The sequence below is a fragment of the Meleagris gallopavo genome, chromosome 1, assembly GCF_905368555.1.
Source record: "Meleagris gallopavo chromosome 1, MGAL_WU_HG_1.1, whole genome shotgun sequence".
NCBI lineage: Eukaryota > Metazoa > Chordata > Aves > Galliformes > Phasianidae > Meleagris > Meleagris gallopavo.
Genome location: NC_139404.1, coordinates 162,559,840 through 162,582,786, shown reverse-complemented (window position 1 = coordinate 162,582,786; position 22,947 = coordinate 162,559,840). Strand labels below are relative to the sequence as shown.

The following is a 22,947-nucleotide window of genomic DNA, read 5'->3' as shown; positions in this document are numbered from 1 at the left end:
TGGTCACATTCCCAGCCTCATCCAGCAAAGAGTGGCTATTCTCCTTTGTCCTCCTCTTTACTGTTAATGTATTTATAAAAGAGTTTCTTATTCCTTTTCACCGCAGCGGCCAGGATAAATTCAAGCTGGGCTTTTGCCTTTCTGATTTCACCTCTAACATCCTAACGACTTCCTTGTATTCATTCTGAGTTGCCTGTCCCTCTTTCCACAGGCGGTAGATTCTCTTTTTCTCCCGGAGCCTCAAGAATAGCTCCCTATTCATCCACACCGGTCTTCTTCCCCGCCGGCTCATTCTGCAGCGCAGGGGGACTGCCTGCTACTGCGCCCTTAAGACTTCCTTCTTGAAGAGCAACCAGCTCTCTCGGACCCCTTTACTCGCAATGACTGAAATAGTATGATAGTATGATATAGTAACTTATCCCAGAACTGCAGCATTAATTCTTTAACTCCTATTGCACTGCATGATGTTATGACGTGGAATATCAATGAAAACCATAAAAACATGACAGTATGGAACTTTAATATCAATTAATGACAATCATGTTTGGTTTTATAGCTACAATAGAGTCTTAAGCAGAGTCAATTATTTAGTTTTTTAACAAAAGCCTGTAATACAATAGTTCACATTCTGAAAGTTTCATAGAGAGAAAATTATCAGCTATCTAATATTGAATAGTTTCAACAGATCATAAAAAGGTGTAATGTTGTATGTAAAAAGGATGATTTGTGAAATTATAGACTTCTAAATGAAGAAAATAATTAAATTTGCTTTATCTAAACAGGATAATACCAATATCCATACATACAATACATCTCTTTCCCTGGCTTAATATGCAAGATACATCAATTTAAATATTTTTACTAAATTCCCATCTTAATAATACTTTGTGACAGTGTATTAACTAATTCAGTTGGAATTTAAATAAAGTGATTGGTTTTAATAATTCAATGTGTTGAGCTTACATTTAATTGAAGGTTTTATTGAATTTAATCAATATTAATCTTTCTTATTCAGAAATCCTGGTTTGCTAGATTAATCTTGTTCGCTGTCATGGTTTTATGTTTTTGTTTTTGGTTCTCAGTATTCCACATCAAAACATCATGTAGTGTACTGGGAGTTAAAGTGTTAATGCTCCAATTCCAGGCACCTATCCCTATACATTACAGAAGTCATGGGATCTGGCCCTTCCGGGTGGGGCGGTCTCTTACTGCCTGGCAGTGGGTGCTGGAGGTGCTTTCCTGGCCGTTCCAAGCTTTTCAGGTTTGACTCGGTCTCGGGAACTCTCTTTCCTATTTTATTTGATTTATTAGTCTTAATTTCAATCAGATTGTATTATATTGTGTTATCTTGCATTCCGATATCATAATTAGTAAAATAAGTTTTCCTCCATAGATTGTTGCCGCTGTTTTTGTTTTCCTTCCTTCCTTCCCATTTTGTGGGCTGGGGAGGGGAGGGCAGAGGCCTACCACCCCCTGTCACAGGCGTAAATTGATCTCGTTAACTCCGTGACATTTGCTAAGTTCTTCATCTTATCTTTTTATAAGAAAAACCAGTTATAGTCTAATGGAGTGAAATACGGATATAATACAGCTATCCAAACAATATCAATAAGTATATAAAATCATGTGATTTCTTAACATCTGACCACTAAATACAATTTATAAAATGAGTGAGAAGTGTTAAGATTCTTCCCTCCATTACTGATTTCATGAATATTTCTGAGGAGATTTTCCCTCATCCAAGTTTTAATACATTTTTCTTTCTTCACATTCTTACTCAGATCTACTTAGCTGTACTGTTTGAACTGTACGTGGGGATATAGATTCTATTAATTAAGAATATTAATGCTTGGCTTTCATTCTGAAAATGAAGTCAACTTGAATATTCCAAGACACTAATCAAAGCGATCCAAATCAGGGGAAGAACATTTCATATCAACTAACGTATGTAATTCCCTTTCGGTGATGTCAATTTATTCGTCATTGTGATTTAACAAAAAACAGAAAGTTTACTTGAAAAGAGTATTGAAAATAAAAATCAAAACACACAATTCAAGATATATGAAAACATTGGACTGGTACATTCTTGCTAGGTGAAGGTTTGGCTGGATGGCCACGCCCAGAGAGGGGTGGTGAATAGAGTTAATTCCAGCTGATGACCAGTCACAAGTGGTATCCCCCAGGGACTGGTACTGGGGCCCATCCTCTTTAGATCTTTGTTGATGACTTGTATGAGAAAAATTGAACGCACTCTCAGTAAATTCGCATGTGACACCCTTGTCCACTGATGCATCCCAGAAATAATGTACTCAGCATGACCAGGGATGTGACTGTCCCCTTGTAATCAAGTCTGGTGAGGCCATACTTTGAGAACCGCATTCAGTTACTACAGGAAAGACTTTGATGCACTGGAGTACATCTAGAGAAGGGAAATACAGCTGGCGAAAGGTCAAAATCTCTAAATCTTTGGAGCACAAGCCTTATGCAGAACAGCAGAGGGAGCTGGGATTGTTTAGTCTGGAGAAGAGGAGGCTCGGGGAGACCTATCATTCTCTACAGCTCCCTGAAAGGAAGTTGTACTGAGGTGGGACTTGGCATCTTCTCCTGTGTAGCTAGAGATCGGACTAGAGGAAAAGGTCTCAAGCTGTGTCATGGGAGGTCAGGTTGGATATTAGGAAGAATTTTTTCACCAAAAAACTGATAGCATAGCGGAACAGACTGCCCAGGGAAGTGGTGGTATCACCATCTCTGGAGCTGTATAAGGAAAGTAGATGTAGTACTTAAGGACGTGGTTTAGTAGGCAGTTAGTTGGACTAGATGATCTTAGTGGTCCTTTCAAACCCTAATGATTCTATGATTCTATCTCTGTCTGTCAGTGAAGGTTCCTTATTGTTCTTCTTTCCTTCTTTCCTTCTTTCCTTCTTTCTTTCGCTTATTTTTTATTTGTTGTTTTCTGGAATGAAATTTCAGCACAATTGACAGCATTTTACAAATCTTTTCTGTTCCAGGGCCTGATTCCATCAAGGCTGGTTAATCATTTCTGTTGGCTATACCTTGTATAGTTTTACCTAACTTTTACTTGATTTTTTTTTTCTTCTCAACTTAGTTCTCTAGAAAGGAGACATCTATTCTCAGCCCAAATTATGCGTATGGGCTGTGCTAACATCTGAGACTATTTTGTTCAACATTCTCTGCCAGTAAGCACCAATGAAGTCTCATCTGTTTTGTAAGCTAGAAAAGTTCTTATCTAGCTGTCTTAGAATTACAATATATTAATTATATTTTAATACCCATTTAGTTGTCTTTTTTTACAAGGGCTAGAAAGTACCATTCTGAAGATAAATCATAAAACAAAACCTGTATCACTAGGATTGATGAGATCTTTTATGTAGATATAGTAGGAAATTTTGAAGTAAAAGTAATTATTTTACAGCTTGAGATATCTATTAGTGTTTTTAAACTACTTATCAGGTAAATTATACTTCATTGTATAAAGCCATATGACTTGCAGATGGAGATGGGGTAAATTATCACAGTAAATTCAAGGGCAAAAATTAATGTTTCCTGAGTGTTACATATGTAAGAGAACTTGTAGATAGTCAGCTATTCGTTTGGATAGAGTGGAATTAGCATTTCTTTGTTTCAGTTCTCTAGCAAAATCCAGTAAAATTTTAACACTGCTGAGTATATAGAAAACCGCTATTACATTCACTGAAATAAATATTTCTTAATATTTATTTAGCATTTAACTCTTACTTTTTACAAAATAAAATGTATCAGGTGCAGAAATCACCCAACACCTCTGTCTGATTTGGATGTATTTTTATTACCAGCTTGATACTCTTTTCAAAGTATGTACATCAAGTTTTTTAGTCTTCTTAGTTTTTTATTTACATTTGACTTGCTATATATGGACAAATTGGAGGATATGAAGAAATAGCCTCAGGTTGTGCTTACCTTTTATAGAAACTTCCATGCACAGTGCCACGTAAGCCATAGCCCTTGTGCACCGTGTCAATTTCAATCAGAATCATTTCTGCATCTCTTTGATCTCTCTCAACTTTAAACTTCAATGAATTTAAATATTCCTCTCACATCTTTTACTTTTCAGTCCCAGCAGCCTTACTTCATTTTGATTGAGATGCAGCTTATCCGTCCTGTGGAGGCTGTTTTGCTGTTCCTCTTTCCTAAGATCATAAATCCTACATCTCTCCAGCACTATCACATTCATGAATCGAGACATTTCTTTCCTGCCTGCTTCCTGGCCCTCAAATGCAGGACAGGAAACATTTTCATAGAATGCTACGGTGGAAATCTAGTATTCCTCCTTATCATTAAGGCTAATATAGACCATGACCACTAGCTGTTTCTGAACATTTTGAGAAGTTCACTGCATTTGCACTCATCAGGCAAGTTACCATCCAATTTTCTCAGACATCATAAACTTTTCTGTCTATGTCTAAAGTAAAGTCTCCCACTAGTTCAACTACTCTTCTGATGTGAGAACATCCTCTTTGTGATAAAAAGCACAGACCAGTGGGAATAATGGAAGGAAAAAAAAATCCCCACGTTTATCTTTTTGATCAGTGATGTTTTCATGTAAAATGGCAGATAATCCATCTTTAAGAATAATGCATGCAGTGACCTTGCAAAGCACATTCTGAGTATATTAATCTAAGCAAATTCTCTCAAGTTTAAAGAGGTCTAAGCCCCATATCTCTTTCTGAGTTTAAATTGCAGTTGCAAGGCTTTATACAAAGGGTGATGATGATGATGATGATTAGACCTTTGTTTTGTTTTCTTTTTTGCTTAGGTACTTGTCCACATCATGTGAAACAGAGGAAAAGAAGAATACAGGCAAGAAAAATCATGGGTCGAGATAAAAATTGCTTAATACACGAAAAAGAAGTGAAAGAAGAAAGAAAGAAAAGAGAGAAATGCAAAGGCAATCACTCACTGCCTCCTACAGGCAGGCTAATGTTCAACTAGTTCTTGATCTGAAGGTGGCCAATCACCCTAAATCCTCTGCTATTTATTTTACTGCTGAACACAATATATGTGGAACAGAATATCTCTTTTGTTAGTTCAAGTCATCTGCCTGTTTTTGTCCCTTCCCAACCTCTTACGAACTTCAATGTGTTCACTGGAGAGGTTCGAAGTGAAGAACAGAGGTGGCCTTGGTGCAATGTAGATTTTCAGCTGTAAGTAAAACATCACTGAGTTATCAGCATGTATTTGGCTACAGATCAAAAAAACAGTGCCATGTAAGCTGCTGTGAAGAAAATTAACTTCATCCCAGCCAGATCCAGGACATAAGGATAAATAGGGATGTATACATATATACTCAGAACCACATACATATAAAAACATGTAGATTTAGAGATTAGTAAACAAATATTCAAGTGTAGGAATCCATAAAGATTTGTTTGGACTAGGGTTCAACATTTTCTGTAAGCATTATATGAACAATGTGTTATGTTGGAATGCTCATTAGAACTGAAAGTTCACAATAGTGTATTAGTACAAGAGTAGCCCAAAATCCTGAATTACTCTTCCTTCTGTCCCCATGTTCATGAAAGGTGTATTCATCAAGTCTAGAATATATACTATGTTGTCAAGGGTGTAACTATATTGAATGGTTTAAGATGACTCTTGTACTAAATATATTCACATTACGTTTTTATATCAATATAAATTGTTCATATATTTCAAAATGAGAACCATTTGCAGGTATTACTTTAGCAAAATGAAAGCTAAATTCATCAGCTATGTTCCTGTCTCTTTGAATAGTCCTCTGAGTTTTATTCAGATACAGCAATTGCTTCTTTGTACCAGATTTCTCTCTCATTGTACCCCTCTCTTAAATGAAAGTTACAATAATGTCTATGACCTGCTTTTTAAGGTGTTTAATATATAAGGAGCACTGGCTAAGTCTCATTGCCATTTACAGATGCTAATGAGTTCTCCTCTAGCACAAATGTGATTAGAAATGCAGTAGGTAAAGGAGATTGATCTCTGCAATAGTTAATGAAACTGCACTGAAGAGTGTGTGGGGGGGGGAAACAACACGTGTTGCAGATCCAGGTTTTGCTGCCCAGAGTGTTTCTCACCCTTGACAAACCACCTCATTTACTATGTGTATGACTGATGTAGTATCATGAACCACCTTTATCTGAGCATAAAGGTTATGAAGATCAGGATGCAATGAGATTTTGGGTTGTTTCCACAGCTCTTCAACATGTTCTTATTGCTATCTATAGTGTAGCAATCAACCTTTTATGAATATTAGCACTGCAATTATAGTTCCAGAATTCTTTGCTTGTAGTTTTACTGTTAAAGTGAGCTATATTTAGTCAAGTTTTGTTAATAACACAACCAAAAGCAGTATTAAGAATCAAATTGCAACACATAGGGAGGGAAAAAAAAAAAAAAAAAAAAAAAACCACATATGTAGCAATAACATTATTCATCTCTAATAACGCAAATCTCCTGTACGTGCTCCAGAGATAGAGGCAGAAAACAAGCAAACAAGAAAAATTAATGTAATAGAGGGGAAAAAAGAAATAAAAAGATAGTGTAATAAGGTCTCACAACAACTTATTTGGCAATCAATAGAGAGCATAGATCTTACCCTGTTTTAACAACTAATGAAACATTAGTGCCCAGAGACAAAGAAATTTCAAATGCCACCACAGATTGCGAAAAACTAAAGGTTTCTGCATTTGTAAGGTTGTTCCTTCAAATACAGAGGTGGTTTTAAGGCAATAATTCATTCACAAGGTTCACTGGGCACCATAACTCATGAAAATTTAGAAATGTCAGGTGCTCCTGAGATGAATTGCTGCCTTACAGCAATCTCTAATTATGTTATAGATAACCTAAATGAAAGAAAACCACAATTAAGAGAAAGAAATGTGATTAGTTTGGATTCCACTCTATCCATAATACTGAATCTTGTACAAATTTCATATACATCCTCATTAAATTGTACAAGAAAATGTTTCTTTTAACTGGTCTAAAACTGCTCCATCATATATATATATATTGTTTTAAGTGTTAATTTCAAGATGCTGCTTCTGTCTACTGTAGCTCAGATTTCCTACAGTATTTCACTTATGGGGTTAATTTTCATGAATATTTTGTGACTAGAAATAAGGAGGGACTCTGAAGTGGGAATTAATAATATTTGCTTCTCTTAAATATATATATATTTACATATATACATGTAACGTAAATATATATACACACACACACACACACACAACACACACATATATATATTTACGTTACAAGACTGGCATAAAGCAGCCTGTGTGCTAGTGCGTATCAGATCTCACACACTGACCTTTGTAGTTAATTGAAAGCTTTCCACATTGAGACTGTCAGATCCTTCTGAGACTCTATAACATAGAGAACATATGGACTGCAGACAATTACATGCAGACTGAGTTTGGTTTTCAGAAGAGATTATGAAATTAAGAAAAAAAAAAAGATTACAGGGCAAATAATTTGTATATTTCTATTTAGCTTTCAGTCACCAGGGTTTATAGGTACAAGGCCTGATGTTTTGTACTTACATACCTCTGAAGTGTTCTGAGGGGTTGTCTGTGACTGTACCATCCAAATTTATTACTGACTGATTATTAGGTTTTCACTGAAAGTCTTTTGAAGGAGCTTATGTATCCCCTGACACCCAGGAGGATATTTGGGAATCAGATGAAAGCCTGGTCCATCCATCTGGAGGTATTGTTCCTATTTGCTGGCCTTCACCCAACAACACTGCCTTTCCTGGCTGTTTACCCCCAAGAACTACACTTCTATAATGAATAATTATGTTTATGCTGCTGTGTAGAACAGGCTGCCATAAAATAGCTTAATTTTTTTTTTTTTTTAATTAAAATTTGGTCACAAAGCAGATAATAAACAATGTATGTTTTATATAAAGGTATTTTCACTTTTCTTCTATTAAAAATGATGTGCGAAGAAAAAAAGGAAAAGTTATTTGAGGTCAGCACAAATCCCTCACTCTTAAAAGGCTTTATCTTCCCTTTATTATATACTTATGTGAAAGAATTTTTATGCTCCTAAATTAGGAGGACTATTTCACATCATATCTAAAACACAAGACACACAATACAGGAGAAATTTCATGTGTGTTGTGAAAATTTTATGAAAACTTTTCCAGATTTTTTTTTTTTTTTTTTTTTTAGGTTTACTTATAAACATTCCTCATCAGTTGGTTACGTGGTCCCATTACTTTGACCTTCACAATCCTTTTTATTATTACTACATTGATTAGATACTTTTTTATGCACCTAGTTTTCCAAATAAATGAAAGTTCTCTTTAAAATTACTGCTGTTGGAAGAATTTAGACTGAATAAGATACTTTGTAATTAGGAGATTCTGGCTTTTCTATTGAAAAATCTGCTCATTATAATGTAATTTTATTTCTGTTTTAATAATGTTTAAGAAACGTGGGAGCTAGGGATGCTTTAAGGTTTTCTCATGTTCCAAAGGATAAGAGAAAACATGCAGGTTATTAAGATCAAAATAACTTTTGATTTCTGAGTATGTTTTGCAATAATGTCATAAATTGCTATAGTAACTTGAATAATATTTATATTTCAGTATGATGAGGTGCTTCCTACATTTATAGCAAATAAGTACTATGATTAACTAAACATCACCAATGAAAAGTGTTCTAATGCAAAAGCACCAGTGCTTCTGTGTAAAGTTTACTGATTCCAAGGAAAGTACAGAAAGGCAAATTAACATTCATCAGCTTAATAGAGAGGTACTCACAATACTGGGGGCAGCCAACCTGTAGTGTCTCTGCCAAGTTTTCCTTACCAGTGTTGGCTCACTGGCAGATATCTACCCTGGAATTACCCCCAACAGATACCAGTGGCAGACAGCCAGGAAGATGTCCGCTAATTCCTATTAGTACTATAGCCATGTATATTAAGTAATATACATGGCTATAGTACTAATATTATGGAAGATAATAACGTATCACGTATCAGAATAAGAAATGTCATTCACAGAAAGCAAGGAGACTTGCTTACAGAGCAATTTCTCACAAACAAGTTCCTTCTAGCTATATGTAGATGCTAGAGGCAGTTTACTTGCATTCCAAGATAACACAAGCTCTTTCTCACAGGCTAGTCACCCACTCAGGCCATGATCTGTGTTTTTTTCACAGAAATTTATATCTAATTTTTCCAGAAATAAGACATGGAGTAGCTTTTGCGATATTAGATAATAACACTAGTCAGAGTGACTACTCTAAATTATCTAGAAACACAGTATTTTTTTCATACCCATATATTCAATTCAAAAGTTTACCAAACACATCACAGAAACAAAACAAATTGTGATTGCTCCCCTGAAGCTACGTATAGAGAAGAGCATTAATTTGTTTCACTTAAATTTATGCTTTCAATTTAGCATCCATGAAACTGTTGGGTCTCCTGGTAATCATCAGTGGGCATCTCAGCTCTCTGGTGTTCTCTGGAGAGTTGTTGTAGCCTAAGTCGGCCTTCCTCCTCACTTTAATACCTCAGATCTTATGGTGGGTTTAATCTCAATCTCACATTTTACAGAGGGAACTGTATTGTGACAGCACTGTGAAGGATCAGGCTCTCAGCTTTACGCTATGTGAAGTCAGTGAAGCTCTCCATATGGTTGTAACAGTTTGCACGCAGGCTGTTGGTTTAAAACCGGGGCCTGAATGTTATCCTAGCTCAAACCAGTGGGGCTTTGTGCTGGTTCGTTAGCTCACAACGTGCTGCCAATTTGAGGATTGAGGTTTTAATTGGAACTTATTTACTAGCTAAATTGCTGCTAGAGCTATTATTATTGTTTTGTGTTGGCTTTTTTTTTTTTTTTTTTTTTTTTACTAGTTGAGTGGACTTAAGGGAGAATCGAGAAAAAAACAACACTAAGAATCTAAATAAAACAATGTGATAAAAAAGAAGAATCAGAGATAAGAAAAGTCACTCTTCTCTTGTAACAATCCTACCCATATATATACCCTTATCTTCTTTATCTATCTCTTTTCTTAAGTTCTCCGTGAAGGTGAAGAAAAACAATTACTAGAAACTATAAACAATGAAAATAGATGTTGCAATTCAAGTTACAGAAACTTAGTTTCCTTATACTACCTAAGCCACTAACACAGCTTAATTTTTCTTAATTCAATAGCTTCAGCATTTAAGTAGTGTATGAGCATCAAGATATTCAAATCACTCGTTATACTGGTTTCCATCAAAAAGTTTCTGTGCATTTAATCGTTCTGCATCAATTGTGTGCTGTCAATGTGTAATGTTCAACTCCCATGCTGACTCATGCTACTAGTACTAAATCAAGTGAGAATGCCCACAAACACGTATTAGGTAAGTCAAGAGACAGAGCTGCCAAAGAAAAATTCTTCCATCCTGACACTGAAAAGAAAGGAAATTGAGTGGATATGATAATCTGGTAACAACAACAGCATTCAGGATTCTGACTTAAACAGAAGCAGTAGGAACTGTGTAAAAAGCATTCTATCCTATCCATATTTGTTGTTTTTCTAGGAATGCAAAAATTATAGAGCCAAAAAGGATTATGAATGGAGGAGCGTGTTTCAAGCATACCATACAGAAAAGAAAACAACAGTAGTGCCTTCTAATGAGATATAAACACTATGGAACAATTGAAGACAATAAAGAAGAAAAATTAACTCACCCCTTTTAATGACCACTAACAGCTGAAGGGGAGAACAATCTCTATTCACAAAGATGCTAACCCTTAAATGAGGGTGAGGAGGATTGAATCCTGTCTCCATCCCTTCCTGTCACTCAGGTGCATTTCTTGCACATGAGCTCCCTGAGTTAGCCACGCCTTGTCATCTGGCATTCAATCATTGATTCAGGTCATGATCTGGCAATTCCACTGCATGTACTTAGTAGGAAAGCTGAAGTATACAAACTTTCCCTGTTTTTCAATTTTGTTTATGATGGTTACTGAATTTAAAAAAAAAAAAAAATGTAGAAAAATTCCCACCACTCAGGCTTGTCTGAGAAACACATTGCAGCTCCAGAGATATAGTGTCAAATATGGACAGACTTGCTTGTCTTCCCATCACACAATTTGTGTTTTTGAGTGCCAGAGATACTGCTTTGAGAGAGATTAAGGGCTTTTTACTCCCTTTCCTCTTCAGGCCATAGATAACCTAACGGACAAAGTTCTTACCAGACGGAGAAGAGAAAAGCAGTTTGGGATTGAATACTCTCAAGATAAGAAAGGTATTGAAGTTTGGCCTTTACGTTGTTTACAATAGCTTCAGCTTCTGGTTGACTGTAAGAAATACATGTTGGATAACTACACAGATTTCTCACAAAGCTTTCATGCTTTGGATTTCTCGAGTTCCAGATCAAGACTATACATAGTTTATACAGATGCAATTAATGCAACAGAAATCACATTTTGGCCTTCTGATAATATAGGCAAAAACGCTATTATTTCAATATTTTTATTTACTTATATTATTGATGACTATAATTGAACAGTTTGAAAATAAAATTATTTAATGCAATAATGCTTTTTAATTAAATAAAACAGCAACAAATAACAACAACAACAACAACAAAACAAACACATAAGCATTGACATAAAGAACAAAGACTTAGTAGAAGGGTACTAAAAGACATAGAAAGGTAATTATTTTTTCATTCCCTCATCTATTGAGTTCTAGTTATGCTCTTCTTTTTCTTTTTCTTTTTTTTTTATTATTTAGGCCTAAATTCTTTCTTGTGCTCAGGTTGTTGTGGTATTCTGATTTTCTAACCAGGTTAGTGTAGCCTACAATGAGTTCTAATCAATACCAAACAGCTGCACTCCCCAGAGAATTGTTTATCAGGTGAGGTAACAGAATCACAATACTTTCTAAGCATACCTTTCCTTAACACTAGAGAATAAAATAAAATGAAGTAAAATAAATAAAATAAAAGATGGGGGGAAAGTAACTTCTATTATTCTTGTGTTTTTTATTATGATATCTTTGTGGATAAATCATCCTCAAAGTAGAAAGAACCTCTTTTCATCTCTTTTACACTGTCACAATAGTGCTTGGAGATAATTCAGGAATCTATCCTTGTATTTAGGTACTGTACATATGATTTTGTAAAGCTAGTTAAGCCAGGAATCTTTCCCCTGAAAGTCACAAATAGGGGCCACGTTAATTAAGTGTTTTGAGGCAACAAACAAAAGATGGTGAGTTCTGCTGAACGTTATAAGATGAGTGGAATTAGGAATGCTGGCAAATCTGCTAACATTATTCCCTTATATCTACTTACTCAACTTTAGAATAACTAAGGCCTGTTTCCAAACATGACCAGTGACTGAAGTCATGCACACGCACATTTTTAAGAACTTTGTTTAACGCTTGTGTTTATGTCTAAATGAATTTCTGGATATTCAAGTTAGGTTCTTCTGTTTCAAAATAGGGCTGTGTGTTGTGTTTGAAATGTTGGACAGATGTATCACATTCTGGTAACTTTTTTGATTATTTTGATTATTTTATTGGACCCAAACTTACATGGCTCTTATTTTACAGTTAGCATGTGGTTTTATGTGAAAAAAAGAGATCAGTTAGCCAATGCTAAAAATAATTCTCTGCTCCTTTCTCTGGAAAATAAGTGTGTATTTTATGTATACCTTTAATTACACGACATCACAAAATCTGCAAAGCGTATTATACTCCTTAGATAAGTGTCCTGCCTAAAACACTCAGGAGAATGAAGTAAAGTGGAAACTGACAAAATGTGACAAGTAGTTCTTGGTAGGAGCAGATATAGGTTGGCTAACATAGATGAGAGTCATTATGTCTACATACACATGAACATAAACACTGTATGTAAAATAAATGTACATATACTGCAAACATTCATCAAAATGTAAAAACTTACTTTTATATAATAAAAGTCCAGCAATGTTACCATTAAAGCTTTGACTATTCTGTTTTTAAAACTTTATGGTAATAAAAGCAAGTAACAATCTGCTAAAAAATATTTTTGCTTTTTATCAGCCTTCAAAGTAATTCAGGATTATATAAACCAGAAGAATTTTACTTTACTTTAAGCTCTTTTTTTTTTTTTTTTTTTTCCTCTATGTATTTTTTTCTAGTAAGTAATGACTGACATAACGGGGACAGTTTGGCTACATGTACTGTACTGGAGTGAATTAGTAAAACATAATATTTGCAGAGTGATCCAGTAGGCAAGAAGATGATCACTGGAAGCTTCTTAAATGTTCCTTACTGTGAAATTCAAGTAGTAATACTAGTAATGTACATTCAGCGTGACTTAATTAACTTATTTTCATTGAATTAAACTATTCTTGTGCCATCCAAAATATAGTATGGACATGGAGGATGTATGTTGGTCGTTAGTGAAGTATAAATATTTCCTGAGTTAATACTTGCCATACTTGTGTATATTAGATTGTTTGAGAAAGGAGTTAGAGGAGGGAAAGAGAAATTAGACTGCAACTATTTTTCCACCTTGGCTATAATGAAACTTGCACACAACATACATTTTTTTAAAGCTGTTTTCAGTTGGTATTTTTCACTTTCCTGTGGCATTGTCATTTAAACAGTTCCCTTTATTTCACCTAAGGAAGAATTGAATTAACTTCTGAATGCTTCAGAGTTACAGAATAGAGTTACTACTACTTTAGGAGTGTTTAAAGATGCAGAGGAAATGTCACTGAATTGCAAAGCATGGTTGTTATTTGTGCAGTTATCCCCGTGTTTAGAAACACCTGGGAACATTTGGATAGTTTAGTCAATGTTTTCCAACGATAACCGTGGATGAGTGAGTCTACTTTAGTAGAATAACTAATCATTTAAACATTCATTTTTAGAGTTATGTGAAAATACATTACTATCATCATTATTCTGACATTATTTTACCAAAAAAATTAGATGAAATAATTTTTGACCTAAACTAGGGAGCTGGTATTAAATTACATTCAGGAAAATGCTTCTGCCTATCTTATATTTGTGCTTCAATAACACTTAAAGATGTTCAACACTATATTAGATAACATTTATTTGAGGACTACTGTTCACTGTTTGTCTATTTAGAACAAGACATTAATTGAACAATATAATTCTGCAGTTCTGTCTCTTGATTTAAAGACGTGCATTGCATTCACTATAAGGTTAGTACAAACCAAACAAAACCAATGAGCAAATAGAAAAGTAAGACAAATTACTTTATTTCCAAGCATTCTTAAAAACATCGGTCTGCAGAGGAGTATGGTATCTTGCGACCAAAAAGTACATTTAATCTTCTCTTCAATCTATTTGAATGCAAGCTTCTCTTTACCTGGGAGTACAGAACTTGATGTATGTATAATATGATGTATTCCACTGTATAATACAGTGTTGAATTAGATCTGTTATCACAGATCTGTTATCTGTTAGTAACTTGTATAATATATTCATAATATTCATAATATTTCTGGACATTCTTAAAGACTTAAAATAACTCATCCCATTTCTTTGGAAAAACTAAGGTATTTCTGAAACAGAGTCACAGTTATTGTTTACACAGCCCAAAAGAAATAGTTTTATTTCAGTATCAGACGACACTGTACCCAGACTACTTTAGATAACCAGTCAATGGAAGTTAAGACTGAAACAAAGCACTTCTCACCAATAAGCTGCGAGAGGGATTCATTTGATCTTAAGACATCTGAAGTCTAGATGTCTGCTCTATGAGCTCTGCTGTTAAGTTACATAATAAGATTAATCTTCTTTTATTGTGCCATTTTTCTCACCTGAAATTATATCTAAATAGTTTAACAAAGTACACAATTTTAATATGGGTAAATGTAGGCAAAATGACTCCCCCTCCCCTTTTTTTTTTTTCTTTTTTTTTTTTTTTATACATAGTTTTGTGTTCCTACATACTGAGAGGCATTTCAGTTTGAGACAATTCCAGTCTGAAAGGGAAAGAAAATAGTCGTAGTCAATAGTTGTTCACATTAGGTACTTAACTATGCTATGAATTTTAATATATTGAACCTGGAAAGGGAAAATACAGTGAAAACTCTTTTTTTTTTGTCTGAGGAGCTTCATTCTTTTCTGTCATTTTGTTGTATTTCTTGCTTTGATTTAGAGAACACTTCCCAATAGATAAGAGTGGGTAGGAACTGAAAAACAGGATCTGTAGATTCTGTATGGCAATAATAATTAGAAAATGTAACGGAGGAAAGGAGGGAAATCCATCTTCTGTTTTTCCAGCCATGATTAGCATTTAGGGTACTCCTTTAGGATGTAGAAGACTCATATTCAAGTTTCTCCTTATTATTAAATCTTTAAAGAGATAAGAAACTTTATCATGAAAACACACTGTGTCTAACAGTGTCGTGTTTCAGAGATGAGATGTTTTTCTTTCTCCTTTGCTCATGACTTTGATTATCCAAGAACTGTTATTAGTATTTCATTAAAGAGGCTTTTTATTTGTTTTATTCAATTGTTACAAAAGGTATGGCTTTTTAAAATTTATTTACACTGTGAAAATCTGAACAGAAATTCCTTAAAAACCAGTGATTAATTCTTCAAGATTATGTTGTACTACATGTGAGATAAGTTTTCTTCAGACAGTCAAGGGGGTTGAAACTAGAGATCATTGTGGTCCTTTTCAATCCAGGCCATTCTATAATTCATGGAAGTATATCTCAGCCTTGAATTCTTAAAATCTCATGGAAACAAGAGAATGGTTTTGGAAAAAAAAGTAGTCTATTCTTACTGGCATCAATCATTAGAAATATATTCATTATTTTTTTTTTTAATTGTTTTTAACCTCGATTTGAAAGAATTTTCTGATAGGAGACCATGTATTAATTGTGTCAAACAAACAGACTGTTCTTTTTGTTTTGTTTTGTTTTGTTTTATTGCATGGGGAAAAAATAATATTAAAAAAGAGTTTTAGAAAATTAATATAAATGAATGCAGTAGAGTCAGGAAACCAGAACAGATACCAAATGTGAACAGAAGGATTCACCTGAGTAAGGAATAAGAGAGAGAACAAAGTATACATCCAAAATGCTAGTTATACTGCTTAAAGCACTCCTGAAAGATGTTTGGAAACTAAACAGATGAATCTGGCTTGAGAAAATACATGGAACTGTCTGCATTAGATCATGAAAATTGAGCAAGTAGAGAGCAATAGGAATTTTCATCCCTTTGAGAGGAACAAAGAGATCTTTCCCTGGAGCTTATTCTTTTAGTTGATTCTTATTTAATAAGGTTTATTAATTTCAACTTAATTATTTCTAAACAAGTTTAGAAGGAAAAAAAAAAAGAAAAAAGAAAAAAAAAAGAAAAAAGAAAAAAGAAAAAAGAAAAAAGAAAAAAGAAAAAAGAAAAAAGAAAAAAGAAAAAAGAAAAAAGAAAAAAGAAAAAAGAAAAAAGAAAAAAGAGCAGTCTACCTAAAAATGACCAAAAGTAAAATAGAAGAAAAGAAGCAAGAAAGAAATGGAAAACTAGAGAGGAAGAAAGTAGAAAAAGATGGAAAGAGAGAGGTGTTCAAGGAACTTAAAACCTGAGAGATGAATGAAGAGATGAGAAATGTTTAAATCCTCCTAAAGCTAAGTTTCTTTTTTTTTCTCTAACTGACACATCTTGCAATGGTTCTACTGGTGACCTCCAGCATAATATCACATTTTTGGTACATGATAATTGCATAAATATAAAAACAATCTTTAAATTTAATTGAATTTTAATTAAATTCTCTGTCAAGAACTTGCATGAATTTCTTCTTGACTTGATGGTGATCTTTATTTATACACTATGAAGAAAGTACTAATAAAGAATCAGGCAATTACTAAATTATATTTGACAGAAAACAAATAAATAAATAAATAAATTTCCAAGCTTCGTTGTAAGACAGAAAATCACTGAATTACAGGATCACAGAATCGTTGGGGAAGGAAGGGACCTCTGAAGGTTACCCAGACCATCCCACCCCCTTAACCGGGTTCCATATGCCATTTGTTAAATGACATATTTCATCAGCATGACTAGTCAAGAGTAGTGAAATGCATCTCTAGGTTGAAGACAAAAAAAAAAAAAAAATCGTGTCAGAGCTGATTCTCAGGTTAAATCAGTGAGACAGCAGCAACTTAACTGCTACTGCAGATTTGCACCACTGTGAGAGAGAAGGCAGGAATTAGCCTTCTTTAGGAACACCTTTTTAAATTTTGGTCACAACACAGAATTGCAAAACCATGAACAGTGGAAGATAATCCTTTTGGGTAGGAGTTAATAAGGCTGAAAGTGAAATATAGATGCCATGTATCTGAGGGCAGCTCACAATGGAACGTTTAAAATCTTGATAAACTTTTTTACAAAGAAAGTCTCTCGATAACCCTGTGTTAACATGACACTTGACGCTTCAAGATCTCCTGATCTTGAACTGTATCTTCTAGAACTTTGGAGATCATTACTGTACTGAAACTTACGTAACCTAGTCATATCAACACATACTTCTGTCAAACTTGAACAGAACAACATAATTGTTACCAAAAAAAGAAACAAACAACAACAACAAAAAATTAACAAAAAGCAATTTTTATGCATTTATAGCAATCATCAAAGATATAAAAAAGATATTTTTTCAAACAAAATTGCTTTGCTGTACATGATCAGGAATACCCTGGGCTACACTCAGAATGTGTCCTAAAATACCTTGCAATTTCTTTCTACTTCAGAAAATTTATGAGCTTCTTACATCATACTAAAAATCTCACAGCTATAAAAACAAACAAGCAAAAACCCACCACCAAAACAAAAATAGAAATAAAATCAAACCAGAATAAAAATAGCTATAAACAAAGATTTCATAAACATTTTGATAATGCAAAAACATCAGTGAGGTTTTCGTCAAACTGGGAAAGCAAGATTTTATTGTCTCAGGAAGAAAAGACTTGCCTGATTAATGTCTAGAACGGAACTAAAGTCACTGCATCTGTGACTCAGGTCAAGATTATTCTTAATAATCACAATTAATTTCTAGACAGCAGCTTGTCTACAGCAACAACAGCTGTTCCTTTAACTAACTATCTGCATTTTGGCAAGCAAGGGAAAGCAGAACTGATTAATTTTTGCATTACATTTCATTTGAGTTACAGCATGAAAACTAAAAGCCAAAGTCAGTCCTAATCAGCAGCTTTTGTGTTATTTTTCTCTTCAGAAAGATCTTCTGCTTTAAATTATGTCTTCCTTTTTTTTCATTGAAGACCTTTCAATCTGTGAATAATAACTTGGGCCAAATAATCCTTCAAAAGTCTCAGAAGTTTTCTCCTTATTTTCAGTGGGAACACATTCAAACTATTAAAGGCAAATGTGGCAGGTGGCTTTTTTTTCCTTACTCTTATTCTTTTTAACTTGAAGTAAGAGTAGTTTCTTCATCTTTGGCCAAATCTTGCAGAACAGTTTCTGTATTTAATTAGCAAATAAAATTTCATTTAAGCTGTAGTTGGGATGTTTAAAAGAAATTTAGTTGTCTGCAGATTATACAGCTCTCTCTGAATCTATCTCTATAAACTCTCTTCAAAGGAGTAATAGGAATTTCAGGTATAATACACCTCATTAGAAGTGAACAAACATTTATTTATTTGAACTTTGTCATAGTATTTCTATCTTCTAGCTGTGGAGGTTCCTAATATGCATAGTTCAAAAATAGCTAGTGAGTTAGGTGAGATGAATCCCATCTTGAATGTTAAGTACATTCTTCATTTGAAAATTATGTCAAACTGAACATTACTGAATATGAAATGGACAAGGAAATAATTTCCATTCTACCTTCTGTCTGATGCAGTTTAATGTTGGCACTGTTAAATTTTACTAGGTTATCTGGATCCACTCCTGTCATATTCTTGTTTCCAGGATATGATGTAATGAAAAGATGATAGATATCTAAAAATCTGGTGCCTCATCTCATCTAAAAATCCTAGTTTTTTGATTATACATTAAAACAACAACAAAAACAAATAATTTCCTTTCATGTATAATTCATCATAATAATTTCAATGACTGTTGAAGAATTATGGAGTGACTATCTTTGAAGCTTGAGTTAGGAAAATTAAAATCCATGGCAGTTGTTTTAAAGGGATGAAATTGCAATATCAGATATTACTAAGCTATGATATAACTCTTCAGGCTGAAAAATAGAGTATTTTCCAGACTGAAAAGGGTTTTCTGGCGATTGCTGAAAATCCATGATAAGCATCCTCTGCTATTATCTATTATCAAGTGTCACCAAGGCTGGATCCATTATTGTGACAGACTATTTGCAGCATCACTGTATTCACAGTGCACTTCAATACAGGGAATCAAACTTTTTTTTCTTTTTTTCTTTTTTGAGTGTAAAGTGACTACATGCAAATTTGTTGCGACAAAATCATGCTTACTAAAATAAACATAGTCAGACAAATAGATAAATAAGTAGATAGCTCAAATATTTAAACAATAAGAGGCTTTATGCAGTCGACTGATTGCTTAAGGGCCATACATCGAAATAAAAATGCAGAAGTTGGAAGGATAACCTGTAATTCGGGATTTTCTTCTTCTATCCTTTGACTCAACAGTTTATCTATGATTCTTTTGTCAGAATTTCTCAGATCTTTTTTTCATCCCTGAATGAATTTCCATAGTTCCCTTTTTTTTTTTTTTTTTTTGTGCTTTTTTTTCTTCTATTACTTTCTTTAATATTAGTATTGTCTGATTACAAATCTTTCACTGTATTTGTGGTGACACATCTACGGATTAGTTAGATAAACAATCAACCACCAAGACAGAGACAATTCTCTGATTTATTATATATATTTGCAATTTATGGAAATATAAACCTTGATATGTAAAGAAACTTCTAGTGGCTTAAAAGTGACTGTTTTCTAGGTGTCCACCAAGCTGCTTTTCTCACCTGGACGGAGAGGAGAAAATATGATGAAGGCTGCTCACGCATGGGTCGAAATAAGAACCACTTACCATCATGGGCAAATCAGACTCATCTCAGGAAAACAAACAAACAAACAAACAAACAACAACAGCAACAAAACCCTGTCAGTTAAGATAGTGAGAAATAAAATTTAAACTAAAGAACTTTTTCCTATCCCTCTTCTTCCTAGGCTCAACTTCATTCATCACTTCTCTACCTTCTCCTACTAAGCAGCACAGTGGTATGGGGAATTGAGGTTTTGATCGCTTAATGACTCTGCCAGACAGGATAATTCATGTGGCCTCTGTCAGATGGCTCTCTGCTATTTGTTCTTCCATCAGTTCTTCCTATGCTCCAGTGTGGAATCTCTCCTGTTAGACACAATCCTTCACAAACGGATCCAACACGAGTTATTCCCACAGGATATAGTTCTTCAATTACTGTTCCAGTGTGGGACCCCATGGGTACAGTTCATGCCAGGAGCCTGCTCCTGTGTGGACTCTCTGAGAGCTACAGCCTCCTTCATGCCTTATCCACCTACTACAGCAGCAGGGAGATCTGCTCCCTGTAGTGCCTGTTGGTGTCAGGAGGAGCCAGGCTTCAACCTCCTCCACCATAGGCCTCTCCACAGGCTGCATGAAGCTTCTGCTTTGTGCCTGGAGCAAATTCAACCAACCCACACTGACCTTTTCTGTTGTTGCACAGCATTTTCCTCCTTGCTTAAATACACTATCACATTGCTGATTAGCTCAGATCTGGACAGTGATGGATCATTTCAGAGCCAGATGGAATCTGTCTGTCTTTCTTATCTTCATATCAGGAAATTCTATATGATGAAAACCTTCATTCAATTTTGCTTTATCTAGTAGGATTAACTTTTAGGGACCTTTTAATATGAAGTGACCAATAACAACATTCCTCCTGAAAATAAATTTATCTTATTGTTCTGCGTGGGTCACAGTTTAAAAGAAAATAGTATGAGTTGAGATATATATATCTTCTACTAAAAATTCTTCATAATTATTTTTTTTCTCCAAAGTAATTTTCTAACATTTCTCACAGTAAAAAAGATGACTCTCTTTTGCTTCTTAAAGTCTTATTAAAGTTCTCACATGCACGTATTGTTTGCATTGATCACATTACCACGATGTCTAATACTGACAGATCACAAGGTATTTTTTGCAGCAATCACAGAAGCATGTGTACGATTGCTAACTATCTTTGTCCTCAGTTTATTTATTGGGAACGTGCAAAATTTCCAGTGCTGATGTCATCAAGAATCATGTCCTACTCTTAGTCTTTTGATGTGTAAATAAGTTCTTCTTGCTGAAATGATTTCCATACCTTTATATCCTGTTACTACAAAGAACTATCAGTTCAGCTCCCTCTGGAAATAAAAACTGGTCTGGTTTACATGTATGTCATTGTGATGCATAATTTTAATGTCCTGATTGTAGCTCTATTGCTCAATAAATATAGGATTGCCATTGTTGGCAAGAACAGTCCACAGACTCTACTAAGATACAATGGACACCTCGAGTAAGAGATTATTCTTCTGAATAATCTGAAAGCTTGCTGAGGAACACAGATGGACAAGCCAGGCAAGTCTTGGTCAAAGTTGGAGAAATCTTTTGTCTGAAGATTTGCAGGCCAGGGGCAACGAGAGAAAGATAAGTAGCAACTTACTGGACAGGAAGCAGTCTTTTGTATGAGCTCATCTCAAGGAAGATAGCCATACCTGCATGCTCAGGGGTGCTGCACATTGTAGGAATGGAATGTTCTTTCTGCATTAGATACTGAAAAATGAACTGAAGAAGTAGACCACAATATATTTGTATTTTGTAACTTGTCCTTAGAAATAGCTGATGTGAAAATGTAGAAATACCATCTATGTTAGTAGTATATTTTAGAAATATAGTTGCTGAATTATGTGATTAATTCTTGCTTGCAAAACTGCAATACTTTTTAAATGTTCCAAATAGTATGGGCATAGTATTACGGACTAGGAAACATATTGTAGGGCTATTCTGTTTGGATAAGAGACCCTCAGCAAATGAAAAACAGACTTAATGAACATCAAAGAAGCCAGGGCCTCTACACAAGGCTGGATTGCCTTGCTCTGTGGGTAGCTTGGGATGCAACAGGCAGGCATCACACCCCTCTATCCTCCTTGCAGGCTTATCTCTATGCAAGGATGAGCAGATGTCCAGAAACAGTGACGAAGTGTTGAATGAGAAAATGTGAGAAGTTAACTAATTATTGATATATGCTAAGTATCTGTATATTTAATTGAGCATTGAGTAGATTGTGAACCTAAAGTACTCAGCCAATGAGGAACCAGGGAGAAAGAGATAAGCATCAAATAATAGGGCATAAAAGATTTAATGCTGTTTTCTGCTCAGTCTCCTGCTTGCAGGAGGCCCACCATTGCAATTGTGAATAAAATCTGCTTTGTCATAGATACCATCCTGATAAATTATTTGGATATTTCCAACAACATAACTTTTACCTAAGGGCCCAGGAATGCCATGTTGGCAGAATAAGAAGGATAAAAAAGGAACCCACAGTCAAGAGGGTGTTTTACACCAGGTACCTCATGGCATGATACCTGACTGCTGATGGACTCTCCTAGGCCTGCTACCTGAGACCTGCTTCTTTCTGCCGGACTCGCTATCACTGTACCTGCTTGCTGTGAGGCCAGCTACTCTGCTGCTGCTCTCCCCTGCACTTTTGCTTCTATATTGGCCTCGGACCATTGGAACACTATGCAATAGGATGCTGCTGGATCTTGGGGGTGACTATCCCCACTTTATGTAATTCTAGCTCCTTCCCTATCACCTGCTTTCCTTTCTTCATCACTCTAACTTGTAATAGTCACATGTCTTCCCTTCCCATCTCCCTTAGTTACTAGGATTTGTAAACTGGTCAGACCAACCATGTGTTCTTAATCTCACGTCG

The 22,947-nt window shown here is 34.8% G+C and overlaps 1 long non-coding RNA gene across 3 annotated transcripts; it reads left to right on the top strand.

Moving 5' to 3' along the window:
* The first annotated feature begins 1,068 nt into the window (after nt 1-1,068).
* LOC146545761 (uncharacterized) lies at nt 1,069-21,402 on the top strand. 3 transcript variants are annotated; one of them, XR_014880980.1, is made up of 4 exons: nt 1,069-1,261; nt 4,814-5,201; nt 11,202-11,286; nt 19,950-21,402. It is a non-coding gene; the product is annotated as an uncharacterized LOC146545761 (long non-coding RNA). The 3 variants fall into 3 exon arrangements; XR_014880981.1 differs by having other exon boundaries at nt 10,576-11,286; XR_014880979.1 differs by having other exon boundaries at nt 4,814-11,286.
* Nucleotides 21,403-22,947: the final 1,545 nt, after the last annotated feature.